Below are 27,817 nucleotides of genomic sequence, written 5' to 3' on the forward strand. Positions count from 1 at the left end.
AATTGTAGTTTCTTAGATCTCGGCTTCACAGATAATAATGCTTTTTCTCCTATACCCGGACTCTAAATAAGTCATTTTCCTGAGACTAAACTGTTCAGTGCCAGTAATGCTCAGAGGGCCGGCCATTATCCAGCCTCATTTGTGGACATGTTTAACTCTTGCTGCTCTTGGCATCCTGATTACTTCATACCATACGGCAGTTGCGTGCTTTCTTAAAACGAAAGTAAATTGTTGAAGAATTATGGTGCAGGTTGTTTTTAACTGCCTTTGCATTAGAAAAGAGAACATAACCTCCTGTTTCTATATCTTGTTTCTAGCGTGTGAAGATTTCAGTAACTGCTCAGTAGTTGATGTACATTTGGCTCGTAGCAGACAGGTGCTGGTGTTTGAGCGGGATGGAGATGCAGCTGCGCTGCCTCCCCCAGTAGGAGGTTGGAGATTGTTAGTTTTTATGGAGCTTCTGCCTGTGCTGATGTGGAAAAAGGATCTCGGGACCCCTCAGAATGATATTCTTCCACACTTTGAAACTGACTGAAAATGCCATAAATGACAGTTCAGATTGGTTCAGTGGTGTTGATGTTGTGCTTCTCACTGTTTCTTTTCCTAATATCCTTTTTTCCTCCCAAATTTCTTGCTAAAATTGCAGAATTATTGGTAGGATACACAGAAGGTGACCTTTCTTCACAAGGACACAGACAACTAACATTATATGAAGACACAAACCTGACAGGAGAAAACACTTGAAGCAAGAAACCCAAATGCAATCTAATGATCAAAGCTACTGGTCAACACCTGCATCAGGATTGAAGATAGAGGATCTTCAGATAGAATTTCAGCCCGTTGAAATACTCTGAACATATCATTCTGTTGCAAGCAGTGTGTCGCTTCTGCACAATCAGAGACTGTTGTGATCTCTCCACTCATTGTGGAAGTTGCCTTGTGCCTAAACTGAATTGACAAATGCATTGTAACTACAAATTTTATTTATTGTTATGGAACTGTAAAGGTCTACATATAAAGGGAAAAGTTAACATGTTAAAAGCTGATACGATTTCAGCTGGATGCCAGCATTTATTAAAGCTGTTCACATTCAGAGAACAAAGCAGTGACAACCGTCGACCCGTAGCATTCCCAGCATACCTATTAGTGTCTTAAAAAAGGAAGGGAAAAGTCTTTTGTTGTCCTTTCCTCTCCTTTTGCCATATGACTAGTGTTTTCCACGCAATAGGAAACTATTCCTTGGTATAGCTTTTTTTTATGTTATTTTTGGTCTCTGGTAATCTGAACAGTTATGGTCACAGTTACCCTTCCATACTGAGCTCTGTGTGTCAGGCTGGTAAGGGGCCTCCTGAGCGGGCTCCAGGCAGGAGCAGCGCTGTGACCATAACCTTTCGTAGGTTTAAAAATTGATTTTTATTTTCCCTCAGACTTTCCTCAAATGTTTTTTTTTCTAATTATAAACAAAACCTTTTTAGGCTTCTAGGCTTCATAGTAAAGCTTGTAACGTGAAGTGTAAATTGGGTGGGGAGAATCTACTTTGTTAGAGTTGCTTTGTTTTCCGAGCAGTAAGTACTACATATAGTACCTGTAAAGTGTTAGCTGTACGTAAGCACAAAACGCATTAAAATACAAAGGAGATTTTTTTCTTTTTTTCAGGCTGTATTTTTGGTGAATGGTAAAATCCTCAGTTCACCGCGGCAGGTAGTGTGATGACACAGCCACCAGCACGGTGCGCTTATCTAGTGGAGTATAAGAGCAATGGTCACCGATCTTTCCTTCCTGTATACATCAGTTATCTTGTCCTTTTTGTATGGCTTGTCAGTGGAGAAAAACCCGTGTGAATCAAATGCAAACAAATGACCCCTCCCAAGCCATATTAACATTAAACCATTAAATGTTTCTCCACCAGAACAGTGTCCATAAGTATTTCCTTTGTCACAAATGTGTGGAAATGGTTAAAATCCCTTTGAACTTCCATGGAAACTGTCTTCCACTGCAATGACCATGGGAGGAAACTTCCTAAGCCAAGGTTGTCTGAGCTATTGTTTATGTAGTGCATCTTTCATGGCCGGTAATTGGTTCACCGTACAAAACAGGAACAAAACAACACTTTTCATGAAGTCGTTAAAATTGAAAGAACAAAAGCTGGATCGTTAAAATAAACTAATGAATTGAAGCTCACGTTTTCAATGGTTCCTAACAGAACAGTTTGTGAGGATAGTGGACTCGTTTCTGTTCCTTTAATTTGCATATACCATCAGATAACACCTGATTATATCTGTGGCCTTGTTCTTCATTTCAGTGTTTATTGGCTAAACAAATTTGTTGCTTATGACGTGTGAAAGTGATCACGTGCCACTGCCTGGCCTTTTTCCTTCTAAGCTTGTTGTCTTTTTGGCTATATTAGACTTTGCAGTACGCCCAGAAGCTTTCCTTCATAAAATAGAAAGAAAAAAACATTTGGCTTATTTTTCACTGTAGCTAGTCTTTTATACAATAATCTTGTAAGAAAATTTCTTGAATTCTAAATATTACTCTTTCTAGATTTTTGAAATCGAAAAAGTTTTCAGTAAAAAGTTTCTTACTTTATTTTACTATATTAGGTAGTAAAAATGTAGGGTTATTTACCATAACCTGTTCATTAATATCAGAAATTTACAATAGCATTGTAAGACCATAGTAGGGTTCTAGCATACCGTGTAGTACCTATGGAGTATTGTAAGAGCTAATTGTCCGAGATGAATTGCTTCTCATCTTGTTCTCCAGTTTCCATTGTTGGTTTATTGCAGATTTGTACCCTGTGTCAAATTTCGAGGTATTGCTGATAAACCTTTCCAACCAGCAGCAAGAAGTTCAAAAACTTTCTGTCAATGTAACAGAAAACACTATGTATATAACATTTATGTAGCAATAAATGTGCCATCTTTTTTTAACATGGTAAATCAGTGAGTTCTTTACATTTCTCTCTCGTAGGTACCGTGGTGCTTGAAAAGCACTGGCAAAAACAGCTGCTGCCTTTCTCCAGTTAGAAAGTAACGCTGGTTCTCAGGGCGCTCAGCAGGCGCTGCAAGGAGTGTTGGTGCTGCTCCCCACGAAGCCAGGGCAGAAATTCCTACTGAGGAGGAGCACCTGGTCTGCACTGGCTGCTGTGTGCAGGAGGAATTGCACAGGCAGCCAGCAGCCAGAGCAGAGGCTGCTCCCCATAGGCACCTCCCTGCTGCTGTGCCTCGCACCTTTACTTTGCCCCCCTAAGACCCACTTGTAACAGCTGAGCTCCTCTTTTATATTGAAGTTCACAGTGCTGAGTTTGAATTCACTGATGCACCTGTGTGTGTTTTGTGGGGAATAAAAACTCCACGGCTTAAGCTTGAATTCAAAGTGCTGACAGTTTTTCTTCTTGCAAGTGAATGAAAGAAAATGGAAGTGCACAGTTCTGAGGTCATACGAAGGCTGCAGTGAGATCTTTGTGGCTAATTCCTAACTGCTTAAGCCAACAGCCCCACAAAACAAGCAGATTTCAGAGAGGAAAAATGGAGTTTTATCCTTCGTCTTTACCATGCTTTTGCTGTCCTGTTTGCATGCACTTCCTGATCACCAGTCTTTCATTCCTTTGTTCCGTTTTGTTCTACATTTCCTTTTATTCTCCATTTTACTGCTCACTTTTTTCCTTTGCTGTTGTTTATTGTGGAAGAAAGGCATGTAGGATACCCTCAGCAGATAACAATGTAGGATACCCTCAGCAGATAACAATCCACTAGAAAACAGCACCTGAAATGGTGTGTGAAAATTCATGTGTGAACTTGAAGCATTGGGATAGTCTTAAAATGGAGCCCATCTTTCTTTCTCTAGCATTGAGACGATGCCGTTTAAAAAAGAGATTCTGGACGTTTTATGGGAGAGTTAAAATTTCCCCCATTCACTGTAGCAAAACAAGTGGCAGCAGTCTCTAAGAGACGATTCAGATCCTGGAAGGCAAGGTTTGCCTTTGCAGAGGGCTGCCCTGCCTCCTGCTGCCCACCAGCCCTGTACCTTGGGACAGTGCTGGTGAGATGTTGCAGCCTGTAGACAGTGGGACCTGGCAGTAAGGAGGCAGTTGTGCAGGTAGGAGGCTGCACCAGTCCTCCTTTTTTCTCCTCCCTGTGGCTGTTCTCTGTGGAAGAGCAGCCAGGTGCCATTTGCAGAGAGCATTCTGTACCCTTAACATTTGCTTCACTGAATGGTTAATCCCCCACCAACATGGATGCCATAGTGAGATCGTTTATCCCTTTGTGCAAACATGAATGTACTGTTGGAGTGAAATCCCAAGCAACTCCATGTGCATGGTCAGAATGACATCAGCTGGTTGGATGTTTGATTGCAGCCACCTGGGAATGTTTGTATTGGACATAAACTGCACAGGCCAGGCCTAAGTCTCCATAACTGCAATCATCTGTTGTAAAGAGAACCTCTCTCAGTTCTCCTAATCTCAACTTTTCAAGCTGTCTGAAGCGCTTGAGAGCATCTGCTTAATAATAACTGATTAAAAAATACCTTTAAAAAGCTTTATCAAGTATCACATCTGATAGAAATCTAGAAATGTTACTCAGAACTGGTCCTGGAGGGCAGATCTGTGAGTCGGTGGCTGTGCTGAGTATTTTGGTGCTCTGGTTATTTCAGTTAAACCAGAGAGATGAAACATTAAAGCCATTTCATTTTCTAGAGAGATCCGCTCTGTTTCAACAGTGCCTCCTGAATGCACAGAGACAAAAGGAACGTAACTTAGGTTACATGTGTAGGAATGGCGGCTGCTGCTGAAAGTGATTGAACAGATGAGAGAATAATTAGCAGTATAACTCGGAATTCATCTGCAGGAGACACAGACTCTTAGTCCTGAGCTTATAGAAAAGCACGGGATGTACCTGCAGGTCATACAGATGGGACTAATTCTGCTCCTTTCATCTGAAATACTGAGATACTCAGCAATTCATCTCTTAAAAGAAATCCAGCTTAAAGTAAATGGACATCACAGTAAACTTGTGTGGAAAACAAATACAGCAGCTTCTTGCTAACCTGATAATGTGGATTTTTGGTACAACTCTCTTATTACCTCCTGAGGCCATTTCTGTCTGCCCTCACTGTATTTTAATGGCTGAGGATGACTTGGGGAATGCCAGAACCCCCTGATCTGGGCTACGTGTTTACGTTCATTAAGTTCCGTGGTTGGTTATTCTTGTAGAAGTTGAGACATTGAGTAAAAGAGCACTGCTGAGCCTTTTATCCCCCAGCACCCACAGATGAGCAGATAAGCAGTACTGGAATTACCAGCTTATCAGAAGGAGCCACTGGCCGTATTTTGTATGTTTCTTAGACACCAACTAACCAAACGTTCAATAGCTGATGGTTTGTTTTGATCCAGGCTTCCAATCTGCTGCGTCTCAAAGAACAGAGCAAACATTGCTCTGCAAACCTACATTGGTGAGTCTATTCCTGTGCCTCTCAGTCCTGTTCAAATGGTTCTATTTTCCTGACTATCGGCTTTGGTTTCTTCTTTATTTGAAAAAGATTCTAACTGAATTTCACACACACACAAGCAATACCCCTACCAACACCCCCTTACTACTGGCTTAATTTTGTTTGTTGCACGAGGTGTGGCAAAGTGCTCCCAAATGACATTCCCTGAGTATTGAACAAAACTGCTTCCGAGATCAGATTCCCCCCGTAGGACATTTGTTGGCTCCATATTTACTGTATGGGCCTCGTTCGCTCGGACCAGAATCTCAATGTGCTGGAACAAGAAGTTCCCATCTCAAAACATGTGGAGCATATTTTGAAACATCACCAGGACGTCAGTGGACACCTGCAAGAGCTGACACGTGTATCACAGTGCTGACTCTGAAAGGTGGCACAGAAAGGAAATGAGTCTTGGGGATACGAGTGAAAGCTGTGTTAGGACAGCAGCTACCACGAGAGAGCTCACATTGTAACTGATCTTCTGTATGATACAAACATAAATGCAATATATCTAGCTATGAATATAAGAGTACGTTAATCCCTAATGCTCCCTGATTAATTAAGACAGGTGCCCACAGTATTCATTTAAAGTCTGTTGGCTGTTTCCGTTGCCTGAGATGCAGCCTCCAAACTTCACTGGTTACAAGAAAGCTTCAAATTTTCAGGTTCCAAGTACCTGCCTCTGCTACTTACAAACCTTAAAGGATTTCAGCCCAAATTCTGATCAGTTCCCATGCTTAAATTCTGTACTGTAATATGTGCTAAAAGCAGAAGCTGCATCTGGAAAGCAGCAAGCAACTCATGTACCCATCTCTAGCTGTACAGGTACAGTGTTCTGCCAAGACACAAATTAAGTCACTTGGGGATATTCTGGTTGTTTCACTGTTGGACTGTGCAGCTGTTTGCCCCCCTTCCTCACAGCCATCCTCTCTCTTTCCTACTCATGCTCACACATGGTGAGCTTCAAACCACCCTGCTGTAAATCAATTCCTATATTCTTTGAGGTATCTGCTTCCTTCCTTTTCCCAAATACAAATGGCAAAGGATTGACAATAATCTGGGAAAAAGAGAAAGATAATGTAGCCCACATTTGTTTTAAATTTATTTCACATTATTTTGTAATGTTTTAAGCCCCATATGGGACGATGAGAAGGACATCTGAAGGAATTCTCATCTCACATCTGAGTTGCTGCACTACAACCATGTTATTCTTCCCTTCTGTGTGTTTGCTACAGCCATTGTTAGGCACCCCGTCCTATTAAGATCCCCTCTGTCCAAGGGCCCTTAATCCCAGGAAGGCATATACACAGCTTATGCCCTTCTCATTTCAGTGGGTGCACTTCTCTATTCTATGCTTAGTTCATATTATGTCTTCATAGGCCAGAAATCTGAAGCTTACAGATCTGTCTGTGTGTTCTCCAGTTCACAAGGTAAGGCTGTGTGCAATAGGAAGGTCGAATTGTTAAGCCTCGCTGCTGCTTTTTTATTAGACAACCAGAGATAGAAATACCAATATAAAGACTTCCTTTACTTCTCTGGGAGTGAAGCAAAAGTAGTGCTTGAGAGCAGGGTGGGTGTGGGAATGGAAGTACACCGCATCTGTGACTTTATAAAGTGATCTGGAGAAATCCATTTTGCAACAATTGGGAAGAAATGAAGAAACCGGGTGGGTGGCGTAGAAGAGAGGAAACCGTGAAGAACAAATGTTTAACTGCATTCAATTGTAAACACAGTGATAGTCAGTAAACAGCCTCTCTGAAGAGAGTAATTAATAGGCACATGTGAAGAGATGGAAAAGAAGATGTATCCCTCTTCATCAAACATCAAAGGGCTGGCTGGACAGTGAGGAATTAAGCGTACCCCAAGGAGGCCACACAGCTGAGTGCACGCTCAGCTTAGAAACGTAATGAGCTTGGAACAAGGAGGAGTGAGGAGGTAAGACAAGCACTGAGAAAGGAGCTGTAAAATAACAAAGGAGGGAGCAACTTGCTCTGCAAGGAAGGGAGCAGCAGTGGAGAGCAGGGAGGTCTCAGCAGGTCACCTCTTTCTGTGGAGGGGTCAAGTTGCAGAGTTTTGCAAGGCTGTTGAGTGATAAGATAGCACAGTAGGTAGCCATGAAAATAAGATAAGAAAACTGAGGAGGGAGGAGGCACTGACATAAATGGTGCTTCGCTGTGATCCCCCTGCTTCTCGCTACATCTGAAAGCAGAAAACTGTGGCTGTCGGCCAGTTTGACAGGAACGGTGATAAAAATAAATCATATCCTCTGTTTCCAATACAGACTGAGAAGTTTCCAAAAGAGTGGGGGAAGGGCCCTTCTTTACAGCGAGGAAAGGTACTTACAAAACCCAACGTTCATTGTCTGTTCTCTATAAGGTGGTGTCACAACTGACTCAGTAATGTATGTACTCAGCTCCAAATGGGGATTTGGAACTTCCCAGCTCTGGGAACGGCTGCTTTCACAAACGTTCAGCTGAAAGAGAAATCCACGCTCAAAATGAAGGAAATGTTCTTTTTTTTGTCTCTCAAAAAGCACACGTGAAGCTGAGAAGAACTGATAGAGAACCTGAGGCCAAGGAGTTGGAGATTCCCAGTGTCCTGGGTGGTCTTTACTGTTAAATTCTATCGGTGTCATCTGTGAAAAATGAAAATTCCTTCAAAGCCTAATTGAGACTGGGATAAAACAGACTTCCCCGGCTATTCTGATTCACAGTTTAGCATGAGAAAAAACCATGTATATTAGCAGTATTTTTTTGATCTGAAGTTGCAGTTCAGGTACTCCCAGTTTATACAGAGATGTAAGGAATGGTCGGTTCCTATTTGAGTTTCTGGACATGCCTTTTTGCTGTATAAGCAGCTTTAGTGAGATTAACTAACTTCTCTCAGACACAGCACTAAATTGTGAGAAACCTCTAATAAAGGCTGGAACCAGAAGCATCTAATGCACAACATATTCTGTCTTCTTGCCTGAGCTCTCCTCTTGGGTTTGATACATGCTGTGGGGATCTGTGAAAACTAAGGATTGCTGTGATTTCTCTAATCCTTTTGGCAGATGTAGACCTGCAGGTGACACATAGAGGGAAAATGCATTTTTTAGCATTCAGAGATCACAACTGTGGGTCACACAAAGCAGGGAATTGCTTTGCATCTTCACTGTTCATCCTGTGTTTAGAACTACACAACTGCCCTGTTAGTCATTTTCTATCACCCTCCTGCTGAGACAGCAATTCAGGTTCTTTATTTAGCAATATATTGCAGACCAAGCTATCAGTTCCTCACAAACTCAGAACCAAAGGGGTTGGGTACTTATGGATCTAGAAAAAACACACTATTATTCTTACCTGAATTATTTGTTTCATACCACTAGTGATTTTTCCAGCTTTTGCATATGACTAATGGCATTTTTGGAGGGTTAGACATTCCAAGGTTGTCTACTCCAGGGAAGAAACTTCATGTTTCAGCAACTGCAAAATGTTGGCTGCAGTTACTGCAAAGAATGGAATTGCAATTAAGTCTTCTACAATCTTTGCAGGCATGCCTGAAAAACAAAGTGTCAGTGCTGCAATTCTAAGAGGTCAGTAAGGCGCTGTTCTTTGCTGACAGACAACAGACTGTGCATGCCTCAATACTCCCACTTACTGGGCTGGTAGAGATAATGTTTATTGTGCAGCAGAACAGCTTCACTTTTAGGGCAGGGGTGTTGCCTCTGCAGTTCTTTGGAATCCTCTTTGCCGGAAAGCAACCCTGTATTATCCCCCAGAGATCAGCCAGGGCTGGTCTCCCATCTGTTCGAGGATCTGCACCTGTTTTTCATTTTACCAATAGTGGCCACATGGCCTAAGACTGTGAGGGAATACAAAAAGGAAAATTAATGTGTAGCTGAGGCGCTGAGGTTGGGCTCAGAAGTTCCGAGTTCAGATTCTGACTGTGCTGTATAACATCAGTGAGTCCTTTAATTTCTGTCTGCCTTAACTTCAGCTGTAAAGGAGGGAAGGGGATTATTATTACTCTGGAGCCTTCCCTTCGTGTTTTCTTTTTCCTTTCTTTCTTTCTTTCTTTTTTTCTTTCTTTCTTTCTTTTTTTCTTCTTTTTCTTAAACAAGAAATTGTAGGTAAATTGTCCTCTCTCATGTCTTGCACTGAACAGACTTTGCATTTGACATTGTATATTTCTTTGTGTTCCTTACACTTGCTTAGAAAACAGTTTTCTTGTCCTTTCTCCCTGCTCATGTTACTTATTGCTTCATCAACCAACTCCGTGTTTACACTGCAGTACAATTTGGCTGCAGCTTGTGTTGACATCCTGTGGATTGCTTTAGATGAAATAAAGAGGGTAACTGTCAGGTGCCATGAAAGTTCCGAGCAGCATGTGGTCATACCATGAAAACTGGGGACATGCTGACCTTGCTGAACATTGTAGGCTTCTTTAAGGCTCTCTTACAGAGCTCAGTGTCAGAGATCCTTGCAAGTCAGTGGTGAATTCCCAACCCAAACCCCACTCATGTGAAGTATATTCTCACCATTTTTCTGACGTAACTGGGATTTAGTTGACTATAACTGTTCTCAGAGATGCTTTTCACCTTGAGCTTCACTCAGCTTCTATTGAAAGCTGCTGGGGTTTGTCATTGAATTCAATGGAATTAAGCTTAGGCCTTTATCAGAAAGTTTGTTGTTTGCTGGAAGTTTGATTTCCATGTGATATATCTGAAAGCTTTCAATTATCGCACTGCCTTTGAAATGGGAAATTGACAAACTGTTATCTCTGGGAGCTTGTCAGGTTGGTTCCATCAGATCACAAGTAAATTCATGCCAAGAGAGGTTGCTATTGAATTCTTTATGTTTGATCCTTGGTGATTTCTTTTTCTTTCAGTCATACTGCTCCTTTCCTTATTGAATAATTCCTTTACTCCCTACCTGTAAAGTCCTTCATAGGTAAGAGATGTGGGATTCGGCTAGGCAATCCAGGGGGACTTTACTGTCCTTTTTAGCATTTCCCAGAACTCTTCTTGAAATCAGGTCATTTGTTTTGGATTTCTAGGCCTCACGTGGCTCAGTTTGAGATATTGCCCCATCTGGAGAATCCAGGAGCCCTACATTCCTCATGACATGCCAGACAGTTGTGAGGGATCTTCCAAATATAAGATCCATGGTATATAAATAAAAGAACAGATATCCATGAATCTTTGATTTTCACCCACTGTAAGGAACAGAACACCATACATCTAATAGTTCACTGTGAACCTAGTTATTTTCCTCAAATTAAAATCTACTGGTCAGATTGCTTTGAGTTTATCACCTTTTTTCTTTTTCTTTTCTTTTTCCTTTTTATTTTTTATTTTTTAATTATTATTATTATTGGTCTGAAATTTGCAATGGGAACGAGCAGGTATCTCACATGACCAACAGCTTAGGTGTTTTGTATCATCTTCAGAAAACTTCAAGAGGCTCAAGATACAATGTTACCCTGAGCACTACTCATCCACTACTACTCTGACCAGTAGAGACATTCATGATAATATGTTTTTACCTTCTGCAGGCTACAAAGTACCTCTTAAAGTTATTGCATAAGTCCACTTCAATGGAACCAATACACAGCGGTTAGAACTCCCGATTGATTTTACTACATCAAATTATGGGAAGCCCACTGCAGTACGAGGTTACTTTTCCTCAGTGTTTAGAATGTGTTTGTCATCTCTCATCTGAATTCAGTTGGCTGGATGTTGCTTTTCCTTCACCTGGTCCCACTGTTAAACTGAACAGCCCTATGGTCCATCCTTGTAGATCCTTGTGAGCTGCAATCAACTTCTGACTTCTTCTTCTTAACCATCTTCAATCCAGTAAGTATTTCACATCTTCATTCTCAGCTCTACTATTTGCTTTTCATGGTTTGGTTTGTACCAATGTATCCAGTTTCTACTGATGCCAGTTACCACACTATTTTAAAATGTTCTACAACAAGGTGATTTTGTGATTTTATGTTTTCCTTTAGCTACGTGCATTTGTATTTTTGATCTACTTTATCAAAGTGATCACAAGCAATTAGTCTTTCTGCTTTTGGAATAGTGAAATTAAGCCCTGGATGGGAAGATATTTGATGAAATTTGTAAACTTTTTTTTTTTTTTTTTTTTTTTTTTTTTTTGTATATAAAACGCTGCTGTAACATTTGCTTTTCTGTTCTTGTTCTTTATTTACTGCAGACTTTGACATCTGTCCTTGTCTCTTTTCATCAAATATTTATCTGCAGCAGCTGAAAGAGCCTCATTTGTTTTAATTAAAAATAAGACCACCAAGCTGGGATCATTTCCTCAGCTCTTCCATGGTTTGCAGAGACAGACAGTAGATCTTGTGAGGTTTTCCTGAGGGTGGCCCACTGACAGGCTTTCCTCCTCTCCTTGTATCTTTCTTTTTTGCACTGTGTTTATTTTTGGATAGAGAAATGTAATCAGAGCCATATTCTTAACAAAGAAACACTTTACAGTTAACGTGCATGAGAAAGAAGGAAGATCATGTTGTGTTTTGTTTGGTATTACATTGTAAGAAACTGTTTTCTAATTTGTGGTTTTTGGAACGGAGTTACTGCCACAGAAACATAGGAATTATCAAAGCAATAAAACCTCTAGTTCAGCATGCAGGCATCCAGGCAGCAGGCATGTAAGGAAAGAATGCTGGAACTCCACTGAGGATGATTGAAATACATTTTTCATACAATTATCTGCTAATACCTGCCTCATGATTTTTCTTTAATTCTTCTGTGTTAACTAAAAGGAAAAAAAAGAAGTATAGAACAAAGAAGCAAATTAAAATAGTTTAGTTGTCTAAGGTTAATATTCTGAAGTTATGATAAAAGCTGATGCCTATTGGAAGTTCTAGATCAACCCATGATGTCTGGGACACCATTTTCACTTATGACTTCTAGAGATGTGACATGCATGACTTCTGGTCTTTCTTGGGATCTCAGTTAAACTGCACTGCATCATTGACATCATTCATCTAGATCACCTTAGTTCCTGTTAATGAGACAGACTTTTAAATTAAGGTTTTATGTTTATCTATTTAAAGTGGAGGAAACCATCTTGCTTTTTTTCTTATCTTCTCACTTGCATGAGGAAAAGGAGTACTTGCACTTCTCACTTACATGAAAAGTAAAAATTAAAATAAGCTATCACTGTGAATCACTAAACTGTTACATCCTTACTTGGCATCCTTATCTTCAAGAATATTCTTCTTTTCATCTATCCTGGCAGTAGGTTACAGCAGTTATCCAGTGCTTAGGCAAATATTTCTCATGGTTGTCTGTTAGATAGCAAACACTGTTAGCTTTAAAATGAAAAGATCTACTTTCTCTGTACATGTAACTGGTAATCTGTTATTGGAGTTTTCTAAATCTGAAAAAGCAGTTCAGTTAAACTCATGCCACTTACGCACTTCCTAGCTTATTTCATAGGCAACACAGAAAGGAAGAAAGTTTGAAGGGATCTTACATAGCAAAAAGTATCTTGTAATAGCTTGTATAAGTGCTGCTCTGAAAGTAATGTCTCCTATTTTATTATATTGACCCACGATGTCAGAGGTGGATGTTGGTGGTATGGCAGTGGAGGTTGAACCTTCCCACCAGTATTCTGTTTTCCATTCCATTTTGTTGCTCCATAACAGATGGCAGCAGAGGGGCAGTCTGGCAAAGTAGCATCTGACGTGAAATTGCGGATGAAGCAAAGGTGTGGAGGAATTAAATTAATTCCTCTTTGTGGAAAAGTGGCACCCACTGATGTTCACTGATTTTTGTTGAATGTTTATGGAGCCTAACCAGTGGATGTGAGCACAGTGACGTAGGTGGTGCATTTCAGCAGTGGCAACACTGACAGTGGGTCACCTCCACTGGTGCAGATTGGTATGAGCATGACATGCAGGCTCTTGTTCATCACTGGTGAAAACACATAGCTAGTGATTATGATGAAAAATTGTACTTTATAGTTGTGAATTTGCTCTATCAAATGGTGCTACTACGCTCTTTGTATCTGTTGTTGTTTAAACAATAGATCATTCCAGAAACTAGATTTTCTTTCCACCTCTGCTATTGGATTGAGGGTGACTGTCTTTAAATGCTGTTTCTGTCCAGTAAAATGTAACTGTTTATTCATTTTTTAAAAGCATTTTTAGAGGAAGCACTACAAAGTACCCTGGGTTTGATGCCAATTACTTACAATAGCAAGTGAGATCACAGATAAACTACAGGAGAGTAGAAAGACTATGTGCTTGTAAAAAAAGCTACTATTTTTTCTTAAATTTTATAAAATAAACATTTTTTCTTAAGGGGATTTGGACCACAAACCAAAGTTTCCATCCCTGTATAAACTTGTAGTTAACCATCTTTGGGACTCAGAGAAACCATTTAATTGATACAGAATGCTCTGATGACCAGGTCTTGTAAATGTAAGAATGCCATAAACACTGTACCTGTGCTTACTGCCTGTAATGTAATTAAGTGATAAACATCCACTGAAAGGAGAATGTCTGGTGTCAAGACTCCTTTAGAAGCATATGGACAAGGAAGCTTAGTAATTCACAGACCACGCCCAGAGGGACTATAGCACTCATGGCTACACAAAAGTCAGTAATTGATTCTCAGGCAGAAAGGTCAAAATGTTTCTTAAAATTAAAAATGATGTTAGAAAAGAGAGGGTAGGGAGACACAAAGAAAGCGCAGTATTGCATTGTCTCAGCATGAAAATATCCACAACTACTACAGCAGCTGATTCAAACTGAGGTTTACTGAGCCATTGTACTCATTCATGAGAAGCCTTACTTAATGCTCCAAATCAAGATTTCCAGGCATCCCATCTAATCTTCTAATCCAATAATCCTAAAATCCAGCAATTAAAAAATGTTTTGACAAAGCAACCTGAGGCTCATTCCTCTAATTATGCTGCACAGTTTAAGCTCACTGACTTCAAATACGTAAGTTTGCTCATGCAAAATATGCATGCAGTGCATCTGAATTTACTGGATTAAGAGACACTTCTGCAGAATGCAGCATATTATTAACAGCTTGGACTGAATTGAAACTAGATCAAGACATCTTACTAGCACTTTGTGGGAAGTGTTCTCTTAAGCAATTGTTACCTTGCTATGGATGAATGCAGTTATCCTTCTAACATTGTCATATCTGAGATCCATTATTATTTCTAAAAAACACTATTTAAATAAATGGTGTTCAACAAACAGTTTCTAGAAATCCTTTGGATTTCTCTTTAATCTCTGCCATTTTGCTGGCATTTCCCAGCAGAAAGTGCAGTCTAATAATTCAGAATGAGAGAAAGGAAATATTGTTCAGGTATGGAAGCCATGGAGAGATTAGAAATGTGATGTAAAGAACTAATATTATGTGCCAGTTAACTGAGATAATTACAAAAATACTTCTACACATTCTTTTTGTGCCAGAATTATGCTTTATCAAGCCTAATTAATGCTCTTCCCTACTCCATTTCTAGACATCAAATCATTCTTTCCTTTACTGAGCTTGTTTTTGATTTGGTAGCAGATATTTAAGCTAATGGAGATTTGATTAAATTCCAATCTCATCCTCAAAAGGGACTTGAGATACCTCCCCTGACACGTTTGACAGCTTGCCACTTGCAGTCTTACCTCTCCAGAAGGAGGTCCCAGTGACTAGCACCACACTGAGTTCTTCCTTGTGTTCTGCTTCATGTCCTGACAATCAGTCTACTTTCCTGACTTGACTGTAATGGTTCTGTGAGAAGATCTTTAAGGTTGCAAAAGGGTTCCCTGAAATAAACTAAAGGGTAAACTAGGAGCTTGACTACTAATATCTGAAATGGCTGGTAAATGGTATTTAGAGGAAGGTGTCTGTATTTCAGGCACCTTAAAAAACAAGTAGAATGAGGAAAAGGTGGAGTGAGGGCCAGCTTACCAGGTGCCAAGTGATACCTGGTTCATTGTCTTTCCCACAGCTGAAGCTGGATGACGATATAAAGATTGGTGAGTGACTGGGAAAAAAAATTGCACAGCAGGCCTGAGGGGAGAAAAAGCACTTTTGGACTTGTGGAGAGGAATGCAGAAGGATTTGCACTACTTGGTATTGTGTGAGAAAAATGTGGCATGCACAGGGTTTGCCACAGCAGCTAAAATAGAAACTAAGGGATATATAGAACCTGTTGTAGCAGAAAACGTACAGGAAAATGTATCTGAATTGATGTATAAGAATACGAAAGTTAAGGAATACAAAAAGTAAACTGAAATCTGTAGGCAGCAAAGCCCCTGCAGATGATGTTCTGGATGCTTAAAATGAGTTCAAAGAGTACTCATTTCCAACTGGTCTCAAGCTGCCTTTTCAGAATCCTAAATCAGTCTCGGGTTAAACATAAAGCCTGCGCTAAAGCAGCATGTCTCTGGCAAACTACTTGTTTGCTAGCAAAACAAATTACAATATTTTCTTTGTGAGCTCTGTTGACCTTCAACCTGGTAAGAGGATAAAATGTTAAAAAGCACAGAAATAGACAAGAACATTTTTTACAAGTGGAACCTTCATAATAGCAAGACTATGTCTGTGTGACAGGAGGGCTTTGGGTTGTTTGCTGTTTGTTTGGAGGATTTAGGAGGGTAATGAACAAAGCAATTGAAGGAGACAAAGACAGGCAGCTTTTTTGTTGTCCCAACAATCTAAGGGAATTGAATCCACTGTAGTGCCTGGAGTTGTTGTTATAATCCTTTCATTAACCCTTGCATTCCATGAGACCTCAGTTTTCCACCGGATGTGAGCTGCAGTTTGTTTGTGTCTGTGCCCACTATTTTCATTTCGTTTTATGTTGGCTAGGAATCACTTTTGTAGATTTTTAGTTCCTTTTAGAGGCATAGAATCATCAAATCATAGAATGGCCTGGATTGGAAAGGACTCCAAGTATCACCGAGTTCCAACCCCCCACCAACCTCCAGATCTGGTAGTAGTCCAGGCTGCCCAGGGCTTCATCCAACCTGGTATTGGGCACCTCCAGGGCTGGCACATCCACAGCCTCTCTGGGCAGCCTGTTCCAGCACCTCACCACTCTGCAGAGAATTTCCTCCCAACATCTAATCTAAACCTTTCCTGATAATTCTTTTCTCGTGACATGTTCTGTTTCCCCAAGGTTGTCAGCATTATAATTCAGAAAAGAGAAGTAAGGTGGTATTATTCAAGTGGCCACACTGAATCTTTCCACTTTTCCTGATGATCTCCCATAGCTTCTCTGATCTGCCATTTTTGTTGTGTGTTCATATTTATACACAATTTTAATCAGAAGTTAGTGGTTAATTGATTTACATCATATTCTTACTGTACACATTGAGAGGAAAGCCATGGATCAGCAGTGTTTCTCCTGGATATACTTACTGGCACTGGATGCTCCTTATTCTAAAAAGGTGTTGCTATGCACCCGATATTTTAATTCACACCAGCTTATTAAAATCAAAGCAAAGTGTCAGACTGGAAACAGCAAGAACTACGGAAGAAAATGACTGTGCTTTAGTCAATAGTGAATCAATTTTCTGGGATCAAATCCCTTCCTGTGAGGACTGAAATGGTTCCTTTACTCAGTGAGAACTTGGTGTAAATGGACAGTATTTTGAATATTCTCTCTGCCATCAGAAGAATCATCCATTTTTTTACTTATAAAGTAAGGGAATACAGTTCATTAACTAGACACTTTACACAGCAAATAGGAGTTATTCCAGGAAGTACAGTGTTATAATTTTATGTTGCAATGCTGCTGACATACTACTCTGTGTTCCAGACCCTGAGATAGCAATGTATGTTGCTACAGCTTAGAAAAGATGAAAAACAGAACAACTCTTATCAATGAGCATGGGCCAAGCTGTTCCTTGGAATTCAGGTGACCTGAAAGTTCACTATATCAATTCTAAGACATTGGAGAAAAAAGTGTGCATTATTTTTCATAATTTGAACAGCATGTAAATAGAGCTTTTTGAAGGTTTAAAATGAATAAAGCATTTTAAAGTACAAACACATCAACCGAGCCTTGGAGTCCATGCTCAATTGCAATGAAAAAAAGAAATAAAATATAAATATCAATGTATATACAGAAGAATACTCCAGGAGTATCTGTAACTACTTAGTAAAGAAACTGTCTAGAAATTCTTTAGTATACAGATGGTCTAGAATTCAGTGGGAACAAAAGTATCACATCATCAGTTGTTTAACATACTCTGTGTTTATATAAACTTTGGGTAGACATAGCATTACTGTAATGTCATAGTTGAGAATTCAGGCACTCAGAAGACAGAAAATACAGCACAGGTCAAACCACAATCATAATTCTCCCCCTTTTCTGCTTATCCGTGAAAATATGAGGCTGGATATTCCACCAAATTATGTCAGGTCTCTGAGCACACTAATAGGCCATAATGGTCCTGACCAGCTTCATCTGGGGCTTACAGCTCAGAACTTCCTGCCTGTGGCCTTAGGGGCTTCATTTAAGCTTAGACAGGGGCTTTCTGAGCCATGTTATATGTGTGCCTGTGTTTAGCTATGCCTATGTGCTTTGTCACAGTCCCTGCTGACTTGACCCTGACCTCACCTGACTTCCCAGCTACTCCTCATCTCCATCTTATCACTGTGGACCTGCTTGGTGATGATGGGGCTGACCTTGACCTGCAGACTGACTTTCTGCTTTTGCATCACACCTGCCTTGCCTTTGCAAACTTAAATCTGGACTTTTGATTAGCCCTTACTGCCATTCTGGAGCCTCCTCTGCTTTCTTGCCCTCACTGTGGGACAGGGCCCTAGTTGGTAAGGCTTCTGCTGTGCTGGCTGTAGTGTCATGTTTGGATTCTTAGGCATGAGACTTCCTTTAGTGTACCCTGATGGTTTGAGCTTTACATTATCATTTATGCCTCTATAGAGTGAGAGTGTGACTTCTCTATGAAGTCCTATTTTCCTCAGAAAGACTTAAATGTTAAGCCTAGATTCAGGCTTAGCAAGCATGGGTTGCTAATGAAGGGATGGAAAGCAATTATTAAAATAATTGCTGCAATAGTATGACAACGTAATGATTTAAGTATGACAAATTGTGCACTAGAACATTTCTTTAGAAAAAATGTAATTTAAAAATTTTGAACATCTAAGAGTGAAATTTTGCATAAGATCTTGAAAAAAACTAAACAGTTTTACTGTCTTCCTAGTATTTGGCTCTCTCTTTATTATTTGTTTTCAAGAATTTCTAGACTTTAGTTAAGAAATGAGACCACTTTTAGAAAAAAGACTAATTAGTGATTTGGTGGTTGTTTATAAACTTGTGTCAGAAAGGCAAAAATCTTCCACCTCTGCTTTATTTTTTTTCCAAGACAAGCAGCTCAACAGAAGATATCAAGAAAAGTTTCAGCATGTACAGACTGACAAGGCACTGCATGCTGCTATTCTAAAGTGCTTTTAAAGATGTAAGGTAAAAATGTTGGCATCTTTCCTGGCAATTTCATGGGGGCCAAGACCTTACCCAGCAGCTAAAATAGGAAGACTATTCTGTCAAATGAAATATTTCCAAAGGAAAAAAAGTTAGGAGAAGTCTCTGGCAAGAATAACAATGCACAAGAGAAACCTATCAGAAGAGATATTGCTCAAAGACATTCTCATGAGCAAAACATGTACTCACTTTGCTCAGCCAAGGAAACTTCAAGCAGTTAAGGGAAAGGAAGGATAGGGGAAAAGTCTTAACGTGTTATCTGTTACTAAAGTATGGCTAGAAAATCAGTGGCTCTAGCACTGAATGTGTGAAAGCTGAGGTCGGTACCTAAGCTGTCTTATTCTGTTAAGGTTCATTTGCCAGTTCCAAGATGAAATTGTTAAGACTTTTTCAGAGTTGTAAAAATTTGAATTCAAAAGAGATGTGAAAAGAGAATCAGAAGGAAAAAAATGGTCTTTTGAAGTTTTATATTTAAGGAAAGAGCTGGATTTGTGCCTTTAAAGGAAGCCTTCCTGACATTAGAAATAAAAAAAAATTCACTGTGGCCAAAAGCCACATTGCATATACTTATCTTAGGGAGGAAGGGGGAGGGAGATCAGTTCACAAGCAGGAAATGGCTTCCAGGTGTCTTCCCTACTGCAGTACACAACCCCATCAGTACAGTTCAGTGATGCCAGGCTCAAAAACTCCAGCTGCCTTGCTTCTTCTCAGGGATTTGATCTAGATAGCATTAATACCACCCTTATTCTGGTGACAAAACATGACTCTGGCTCTGGATTAGTGCAGGCTGCAGGTGACTGACAGAGTTTTGGGTAGGTTTTTACTGTTATAAGTGTGTGAAAATAAGCAAAGTACGTATGCATACAGCTACATCTGTGTATGCACTCATACCCCTGTGCATAGAAGTTGAAAACACATCTGTTTCTGGAGCTGTACAACAAAATCAGGCACTCTGCTTCTTGTGTAGTGGAAAGAAGGAAGTAACTGTATGTGACATTCTTTCCTTCCCAGCACTCTGCACAGCTGGTGAAAGTGGAGAAAAAAAATTCATTCCATTTATTCTACCCCAAGGTCTTATTCCCGCCCCCTCCCCCCCACCTCTTTTCTCCAGCAGCAGAAACACTTCCCTGATGGATGTGGGTTTTTTGTTGGTGGTGGTGGGTTTTTTTGTGCAAGTATGGTAGGAAGAGTTTTCTGAAACCACTTAAGAATATAACAACAAAGTAATCAGCTTCTCTGAGACAGAGGTTACTTTTCAGAAGTACCATTTAAATATTCTCTTTTGGTCTCTTCCTCGTGGAAAGTTTGAATTTGTAGCATTAAGCTGATTGAAAAATGCTGCTATCTATTCTACTACATTACTGACATTAGCATGAGACCATGTCATGGTACAGTAGTCTGTCTTTTCTTCTCAGTTAGTAAGAGACCCTGAGAAGCTTGAAAATCTAGTCTACCGATTCTATTCACAAAATAGGAAAACAATCTGACAGAAATTAGCTCTCTTCACATCCTGTTATATTACCCACTTTTTGTGTACTTACTGCTTAGCCTCTTCCCAGATCTGACTGTTTTAAAAATTAACCATACTACTCCTGCGCCATATGTTCACATGCCTCAAGGGAGAACAGAGTTGTTGTTCAATTGGCTCACTGTCCTTTAATGAGGCAAGGGACTTGTGACCTCCATACATGGTGGCTGATAAATGGTAGGTTGTAACCACACATACAGAAAACATACAAACACAAATGAATTGAGGGTAATCTTTAGCATTTATTAGGGAAAGGCAATCTTGTGTGCAAACACTTCATCAGAAAGCTAATGCTTAATAGCATGTGATTTTAAACAGCCAGTGCACAAGCCTGTCAACAGTTATTTCTAGGTTCTCTGATCTTTTTTATTAGTTTTCTGTTTTGCTTTCATCTTAACCAAGTCAGGTTTTATTTTAATTTTGTTTTTCCCTTTTGTTAATGCATAACTTTTTCCCCTTCAAATGTGCTTGCATTTCTCAAGGATCTTAACAGGTTAAAAATGCTGCTGAAGGAAAATTGTGCATGTAAACATTACCTGTTATGTAACTTATATGGAATAATATCACATGCTAGACTATTATGCTAGGATCGGATCAGATAAGTGAGCTCTGCCTTCATTAAAGGCTCTAATCTTGATTATACTCAGGGCAGCCTTCAAATGACAACTCCAGAAATTTTCTCTAAAGCAAAGATCTTTCATATTATGTTCTGAAATTTTTCAAATAACTGAGAATTTTATTTTATTTTAGAAATCATAAGCAAATGTTTCTTCCCATCCATTTTTAAAAACAATAGGGGTGATCATGGGAAAAAAAACTCCTTGGCTTTCAACAGAAAGTTATAAATAACCAAAAGCTAAATCCTAGTCTGGGGTTATTTTTATTTTCTTTCTCTAAAATCTCTTTTCTGAAGATATGTTTGAGCCTTAGATCTCCTGCTCGTATTGTTACAGAACTGATGAAAGTCTGAGATCTCAATCAAAGGCTTAACAAAACAATAATCCTCTATTGCCCTAATTCTTCTCAGAAACATCTCTCTCTGACAAGAACAGTCCTTAAGCTTTTACATCTTTTTCTGCTTAAAATTACTTTTCTAATTAGAAGGAATTGTTTCTTACCAAGTATTTGTGCTTGAATAGCTCCATATATATTGGAAAGCGTTTCTCAGCTCTTTAGACCCCTCTCCCTCAAACACTGTGATAGTGATAACACTACATCCCTCAGAAGTTCTGACTTGCTTTTTAACATACAGAAGAATTCAGTAACATTCTTCACAATCAGCCTAATTTAATTTGTAGCAAAAATCAGAAATAGCAAGAATTACACATATTTCATGCTTAATGTAATCACTCTCAAGTAAAATGTTACTATTTAAAATTATTTCTCTTTTTCAGTGGCATATGCTTTATAGACTTCAATTCTATGAGAATTTAGGTCATTATTTGACAGGAATTAGAGTATTTGCATGCATTATATGTTGAACTAGTTGTGTATTAGACCTCAAGTAGGAAATGTAAAACAAATCAGAGGATTTATTTACTTTTTTTTTTTTTTTTCCAACCCAGTAACTGCTCACCCTTATAGGTGATAAAGGCCCCTTTTCAAGGAGGCACTTGTCTAAGCAAATCTGCACATCCTGATTTGAGCACAATCTTGAGTTGGACACAAGCTCAGAAGTCAGCCTGACTAAGCTTCAGTCATAATAAATTCACCCACCAGCAAATTTTGGTGTGCTAACTGCTAACATGAACTTCGCCTGTGGAAGAAGCTCCTGACAAGCTGCAACAGGATTAGGGAAGGTCAAACATTACTTAGACATGGAGTATAAATAAATGATTGTGTGTCCACTAAAGTAGATGCATTTGAGTCTAGCTGAATACCAAATAATTCACACTGAATAAGATGACTATTAATTGCTGCACCTTTGAATAGCATCTGAATGAAATCACTTAAGTGTCTCTACAAGGAAGTATGCAATGTGAAGATGCTACAACGGCCATAGCCAAGGGACTGTTATACCAACATAGCCAGTAAGCATGACTGAATCTGAAACGACTCCTTTTCCCCAGAAGTGAACAGAAACAGCTGTTTAAACAACAGAATGTCTTCTCCTATCCCTATGAATGCCATTGTTTTAATCTGAAAAGAATGGCTGAAGCTAGAGTAATGATTTCTTCTGCACTTACCAGTAACCCAGCTTAGAAAGGCCACCACTGATGCACGATAGGATCTTCAATTTATCTCCACCGGGAATGGACCATTTTTCCACATTCAAATTTCCATCTCAGTAAGGATACTGCAATTATAGAAAAAGTCCAGAAGTTGAGAGTGATTAAAGACAACATGGAGAGGCAACAACAGATCTGAAAAAGTTGTAAAGTTGTGCTACCATGTTTTAACTTCAAGTAACTAAGATTATGAGGCTCCTATAAATATTTTCTTTAGCACTGCCCTACTGAATAAGACAGCATGCAGTAAAAAAGGGTAAAATAATTAAATGTAAAAAGATCTAAAAGTTTACCCTACAGTTGCTTGTATAGTTTGGCAGGTATGCAGTAAGAATCTAAGAAAAAGTCTGAGTTTAGGTATCAATTATTGCTCTGATGAAGATAGCAGAGTAAGAAAAGAAACTTATGCATCTGGACAAGCAAGATAATCAGAACAGAGAATGCTGAACTGACTTGAAACCTAACAAAATTTATGTAACAAATCTGATCTTCTGAAGAGCAGTGCAGACCAGAGGAAATGAAAGAGTAAAGAGGTCATGGAAAAAACTCCAAGTGCAAACTAACTGCATCAAGAGCAGTTTTGGCAATGGGGAAACTCTGGACCGACAACAAATAAGCTGATCAGGGAAAACAAACTAAACAGCTTTACAGGGCAACATGAAAACTTGAAGGAAGCTGCAATGCACAGCAAAGCCAGCTGGCTGCTGCTGAGAGTGGGCCCACTGCCTGGCAGCTGTGACAAGAGGGAGCCAGGCGCAGTAGCCACCCCTAAGTAACCTGGGCTACTCTGGGATTGCCTTTATTGGAAAGGGAGAAGTTGAATACAAGTTGTGCAAATACCTGTGGACTCTGTTAATCACTATCTAAATATATCTATACAGTGTCCCACAGTTTCATGTTTATATTCCTAAAAGAAATCAATAGTATAACCTCTCAGTAAGAACAGAAGAAGAGGTGTAATTTTTTCCTCCTTGAGAGAATCTGGAAGGGAAACTAAGCATGAGCTTTGAGATAGTTTGGCTACTAAAGATATCCTTTTTGCTGCCAAGGTTTTGAGCCTCTGCTGTAGTTTTTCTTTTTCTTTTTCTTCTTCTTTTTTTTTTTTTTTTTTTTTTTTTTTTTTTTTTTTAAATCTAGGGTGACTATTCATTTTCTAAATGTCCAACATCTCCATTAGTTCTCTAGCTTCACACACACAAGCTGTAGGCCCAGATCTGCCTAGCTGTTCTTTAAGAACGTGTTTTAAAGATAGGCTAACATTCTGATCACAGAAGAAAGCTGACAGAGCCACTGCATGATAAGCATAGGTCAGCACATTTGCAGAACTAGATTATTTGACTTTCTTCAAAGATTAGAGATCTCTCTTTAGTGAAGTGTTAAAAGACACATAAATGTGAAGACACTGCCAGCTGCTACTGCTATTCCAACAAGACTAAACAAATATTTTTGTTGCAGAGTGAAAGAGAAGCAGCATCAACTCTTCCTCCACTCTTACATTTTATTATCTTTTGTTAAAAACAACAACAACAACAACTAGGCACCAGATATATATTTGGATGTCATATCACCTCATATTCCTGGATTTCAGAAAGGAACAGATGAATGTTTTGATATATATTTTTTTCATCCTGGTGAAAAGAATGAAAATCATTTTCAATATCTAGAGTATCTGCACCTGGGGCCTAAACGAAGGGAAGTGGGTAAATAGTTCCAAGTAATTATGTCTCAGAGAGGCCACAGAAGGAAAGAGGAGGTTCTCCATTCTAAATGTTTGCATTCATGCCTTGCCCAAAGCAAAACAAGCTATCTGTCTTCTGGTTTGCATTCTCCCAGTGAGAGGTTCCATTTGTCTTTTTTTCATTCCAACATGTGCATAATTTACAACTTACACTGCTTAAAAAATGTAAGTTCTACACAATGTATTTTTTCCCCCAAACTTTTAAGATTTTCAAGAATTTTAGGCTGCATTAAAAAAGAAACAAAAAACAACAAAAACTGAGCCAGTAAAAGCAGGTTCAATTTGGGCAGTTGATTAACTTCTGTGACTTGCTAAGCAGAGGTTTTGCTATTTTGATGCTTTGCTGCACAAACCCACAATAAAGTTCATCACCTCTTTCCACATAGGTAACCTTAACAAGACCGAGGTTAGACCCAGACTGGTCATCACTGAAGACTGAAGAAAGGGTGGTGGGTCTTGGGTTTCATCTGTTTCTGACATTTAGGTCATTTAATGTGACTTATAGGGATGCAAAAATCTCCAAAGCACATTTCTGAATTCTTTCTTACAGTCAGAAATACGTGCCAACCTTCTCACACAAATATTTTGTCTAATAGTTCAGCAACTGGAAGATGAATGATTAGAAGTTTGAGTTCAAGACCTGATTCTTACTGAGGGTGTTATATTTGCTTTTATAACTTCCTATTTTGAGAATGTCAGTATGCTGGGATGCTTAGGAGATTCCCTTCTAGTTTTTCCTATGGAAGTTAAAAAAACTGCTGACCAGAAATACTGTGATGGAAAGAGAATCAAGCATGATTATTTATCTTAACAGTTTATTCACTGAAGCTGGGGGAAGCCTAGATTTCTCTTTCTTTAAACTAGTACTTAGTGCTAAACCCTGCAGAAGGCAAGCTCTTCCAGACAAACTCCCTGTCTTTGCATTCCCTGCTGTTATATGACTCGCATCAGAAGTATGTTCCACCACAGCACCTCAGGCAATGTCATTTCCTCTACTGAAGAGAGTTGCCTGATGCATGAAGTACTTACATTGCCAGCTCTCACAAAAACAGAATTTCATTCTCATGTAAAGCCTGCAGCCATAATCCCAGGTAAGATACTGTCCCTTCCTATGACATAATGCACAAACGTGTTAAGGGCGTGCATTAACCTACAAGTTGATAGTGCAATGAATTTGATGTGGAAACTGGATTGCAACAGGCCAAGTCCTCATCAAATGCCAGCAAACATCTGTTAGGTTTGATATGTGTTTGAAAGGTTTCCTAATGGAGTGAACTTGGCAAAATCTCCCTAGAGTAGATGCTGCTAAAGTTATACAAAAAACTTAGAGGCATTCCCTAGACAAAACAAGCTGCACTGACTTGCATGCTCTGAATTGTGCCTGTAGTAGAGCTGTTAACCCTCCCTGGTTACCTCTTCGGAAAGAGGCAATGTTTCTCCAGCGTATAGAATGAACTAGATCATTTGTTGGCTGTGCTAAGGGGAACTTAGATTTTAATATTAAAAAATCCACCAACAATATAAAAATACCCAGAAACATTTAAATCATATAGTTAAAGGAGGGGGGGGGGGGGGAAATGAAGAGTAGGACAAACTTTGATTTAATCTATTTTTCCCAGTAATTCAGCTTAAGAGGTCTAAAAAGCATATATATTAAGAGAATGGTGGAGCAAACCACCAAACCATAAACTATGGTTTATGGTAAATCCACCAACCAAAGTAAAATAAAATAAAGTATTTCCCAACAGGATTCCAGAAAGCACAATGTGGTAGCATCAACTTTTCTTTAATATAGAAGGTTTGTGAGTATTTAAATGACTTCTTCAGAGCAGTAAGTTCTTACCCAGGTTTGAATGGCCTTGTAACTAAAAATATGCTCTATTTAGTATTTCTTTCAACTTGTTTTAGACAGCATCAATAGTTCTCTCAGAAGATACTATCACTATTTGGCAGAAACATACTTGCAAAAATAAACCAAGAGCAGAAAAATTTCCAAGGATGTATTTGGATACAAATGTGGATAGGAACTCTTGCCCACATCCAAAATAAAACAGAAGAGCTGTTCAGCATTTTTTTTTTTTTCTAAATATAAACATCCTAGCACTGATAAGCTTTAGAGACACTGATTGCCGTATAATATATATATATAATAACCATCACCACTACTTTAAGAGCACCCTCTATGAGTCACTAAATGCCATCCAACAAGGAAAAGCTACTATACATTCAGAAAACAGTACTAAATGAAAACTAGTTATCAGTTAAGTGTAAAATCTTTATAAACAAATCTCTGTGAGTGCTTGAAGCCTTGCTGAGTACAAGTAGATTTCGTATGAGTATCAAGGACAGATCCTGCTTCATCATGGAAACCTCTGGATTTTTCCCCAATTCAGTCTCCAAGTGATATGCTGAACTTATTTTCCATGTTTAAATTTGAATAATTGTTTATGTCACATTGAAATGAGTGAGATTGAAGAAGGCAATTTAATTTAAGCACATGCTTAAGCAGTTTTTTGCATCACTCTTGACAAGACAAAGTTATGAAGGGTGAATATTCCATTTTCCTAACATGTCCTTTATGGGTTTTATCTAAACTTGCAAAGATGCTGATATTTTTCACCTTCAGTGCATTAACGAAGAACATTAAGAACATGAGAATCAGGAGTGATTAGTAACCTCTAAAATAGAAGAACCGGTATCTTTGTGAGTATATGCATAATGTTTCTTATATAGGACATTTCTGAAATGTTTATATCTCTTCTAAAACACTGCTTCACAAAACTACCAACATTATCATCCTTCCTCTGATTAAGAAGAGCAGCTAGAGATAAAAAACAATTTAAAGAGTACTAAAGATGATTTTTTTCCCCCTCATGTTAATCAGATTCACGTTTGTCAAAGCAGCTGAGCTGTTAAAATGCTTAAGCCCACGAGGTGGTGCTATTGTACAACACCATAAAAGCACGCTTGCCGACATAGCAAAATCCTTAGGTTGAAAGGTTTTCAATCAGATGCTACTTTAGACTTTGGGCTTGTTAATAGCAAAGGCATACATACATCTTCAGGACAGCTGAATATGATGTAAATCCTTATATGATTTACAGAGCAATTCGTAGGTACATTAAGCTAAAAAGAACTTCATCCTACTATTTCAACATGCATTTTAAAATATGAGAATTGTTTTTGCTTTTCATTTCTTTAGTAGACCAGATATGTTTTAAACTGCTTACATACCCTGAAACAAGATAATCTCTTATATAAACTGTAAACAAAATAAAACTACTTAAATAAATATAAGTAAGACTTGAGATTAGTATTTCTGAGTAACACAGACAATATTCAGTCTCCAGAATGTAATTTTGGA

General features: G+C 38.9%; 2 protein-coding genes across 40 annotated transcripts in view; one reads left to right on the forward strand and one right to left on the reverse strand.

Annotated features, from left to right (window-relative positions):
• The window catches only part of TCF12 (transcription factor 12), a 145,930-nt gene extending 142,997 nt beyond the window's left edge, over window positions 1–2,933 (forward strand). For all 33 annotated transcript variants that reach the window (XM_085515601.1, XM_085515604.1, XM_085515603.1 and 30 more), the window contains one exon: window positions 647–2,933. The gene's annotated coding sequence lies outside the window, so the exon portion shown is untranslated. The remainder of the gene's footprint in view (window positions 1–646) is intronic.
• Window positions 2,413–27,817, reverse strand: part of LOC146758463 (uncharacterized) — a 30,325-nt gene continuing 4,920 nt past the window's right edge. For 3 of the 7 annotated variants that reach the window (XM_085515637.1, XM_085515639.1, XM_085515638.1), the window contains one exon: window positions 2,413–22,783. The gene's annotated coding sequence lies outside the window, so the exon portion shown is untranslated. The remainder of the gene's footprint in view (window positions 22,784–27,817) is intronic. The other 4 variants (XM_085515642.1, XM_085515644.1, XM_085515640.1 and 1 more) reach the window with 2 other exon arrangements.

The sequence above is a fragment of the Coturnix japonica genome, chromosome 14, assembly GCF_054131305.1.
Source record: "Coturnix japonica strain WE chromosome 14, WE-NBRP24, whole genome shotgun sequence".
Lineage (NCBI taxonomy): Eukaryota > Metazoa > Chordata > Aves > Galliformes > Phasianidae > Coturnix > Coturnix japonica.